Source organism: Peromyscus eremicus, chromosome 7, assembly GCF_949786415.1.
Source record: "Peromyscus eremicus chromosome 7, PerEre_H2_v1, whole genome shotgun sequence".
Lineage (NCBI taxonomy): Eukaryota > Metazoa > Chordata > Mammalia > Rodentia > Cricetidae > Peromyscus > Peromyscus eremicus.
In genome coordinates this window covers 38,245,012-38,247,066 of record NC_081422.1, presented here as the reverse complement: position 1 = coordinate 38,247,066, position 2,055 = coordinate 38,245,012, and the positions used below count along the sequence as shown (strand labels likewise).

Genomic DNA, 2,055 nt, shown 5'->3' with positions numbered 1-2,055 from the left:
CTCCCCCCTCCCCATCTTTCCCTCTCTCTGCACATGCTCCTTTCTGAGGCCTGGTTCTCCTGTACCCCCTCCCCCCTCTCCCTCCTAATAAAGCTCTAAAACTGATACTGGGTTCTGTTCTGTTGTGATGTGACCTTTCCGAGCGGTAACCAGCGCTGTTTATCATTCGTTTCACTCTGGACCTCAGAGTGTTTCTTTGAAAAGATTTTTTTAAAAAAATACATGAAATTCACCAGGCGGTGGTGGTGCACGCCTTTAATCCCAGCACTCGGGAGGCAGAGGCAGGTGGATCTTTGTGAGTTCGAGGCCAGCCTGGTCTACAGAGCGAGATCCAGGAAAGGCACAAAACTACACAGAGAAACCGTCTCGAAAACCAAAAAAAAAAAAACCCCAAAAAAACCCCATGAAATTCAAGGCACAAAAATAAACGGATTTGATCACTTCAACATTACAGACTGCCATTAAAGGAGATTAAACAAACAAACAAAACAAAACAAAAACCACTATCGTGGCATGGTGGCACACGCCTTCAATCGGGAAGCAGAGGAGGGTGGATCTCTGTGAGTTCAAGGCCAGCCTAGTCTACAGAGTGAGTTCCAGGACAGCCAGAGCTACATAGTGAGGCCCTGTCTCAAAAACAAACAAATAAACAAACAAAAAACTCACTGTACACACAGTTAACAAGGGGTGATAGAGTAGGGGTAGATGTTTTTTCAAACTTTAAGGCTGACAAAGATTAATATCCAGCATTTATTTTGAAAACCTGCAGGTCAAAAATTCACAAAAATACAGCGGGGGAAGAAAGATTTAAAAGGCCATCCCACAGAAGCCGACATTTGAACAAATAACAATCATACAAAGACTTGCTCAGTTTCTTCGATACAATTAAAACAAGAAGGTAGAGTTTTTAACCCCTTGGATTCGAAATTAGAAAATTGGAGTCCTATCAAGCGCTAACGAGGCCCTGAGCCAGCCTGTGTCCTTCAGGAATGGGAGGGTAGAACATGGCGGCTATGCGGCTCATGTGGTAGAGCACTTGCCTAGCATGCGCCAAGCCCTGGGTTTGATACCAGCCCTTGGAGTGGTGACATGTGAGTGTGATCCCAACACTTAGGAGGTGGAGGTGGGACAGTTAGAAGTTCAAGGTCATTATCAGCCATATATGGAATTTGAGAGTAACAGGAGGTACATGAGACCTTGCCTTAAAAATATAAAACAAGTGCTGGCCTCTGTAGCCTGTGTAGCAAACACTGGAATGATACAGAGAAGATTAGTGTGGTCCCTGTGCAAGGCTGTGATGCGTTCCTTATTTTTAAGTAAAAACAAACCCCGTAACAAAACAAACAAAACACAGCTCTTGTGTGTGAGGAAACACCAGGCCGCAGACAAAAGCAGTGAGCAATTACTACATCTTCCTCTAGCAGTAGGGAAGCTCTCTCAAGCAACCCAGAGGCAGAAAATGTCAGAGACAGAGTGGAACAGATAGCATGAAACCATTTACATAAATTTCAAAAACACAGGGGACACTATGCTTTTAAAGATTGCCCGTGTGTCTAAAAAGCCAAACTCCAAGCTACAGGAAAGCCATCCTCCAGTTTGACAACAGGCCGCGTCAGACAGGGCTATGTCAAAATGTCATAGGCTGGTGGTGGCTTGTCATCCTGAATGTTTCTTACTGGGGGCTCCTGCTTCTGACTCGGGGTGGGGTGAAAAGCTTCTCACGTGACTGGGCAGAGAGAGCCAGCAGAGGGCATAATGGCTCCTTTTAGAACACAGAGGCCATATCAGGTAGCCACGTGTCAGAGCAGTTTCACCAAGATGTCACTTACCCACCCACAAATAAGTTAAAAGTCCCTGTTCTGGTAAGTCCTCTGGGTTGTTAGGGCTAATCTTATCTTCTCTGTGACAGCCATTTGCTCTGAGTCTCCGTATGGTTGAAATGAGTAATTTTTAATGGGAGTATCAGTCATGGAGGACTGTCTGGGGTCCATGCTTACTGTCCTTGTTTTCCAAGCCTCTAGGACAAGCCGCAGCGGTCTAGGAGACCCTGCTGGC

The 2,055-nt window shown here is 45.6% G+C and overlaps 1 pseudogene; it reads left to right on the top strand.

Annotated features, from left to right (window-relative positions):
• The first annotated feature begins 1,222 nt into the window (after positions 1-1,222).
• Positions 1,223-1,314, top strand: LOC131915729 (U6 spliceosomal RNA; annotated as a pseudogene).
• Positions 1,315-2,055: the final 741 nt, after the last annotated feature.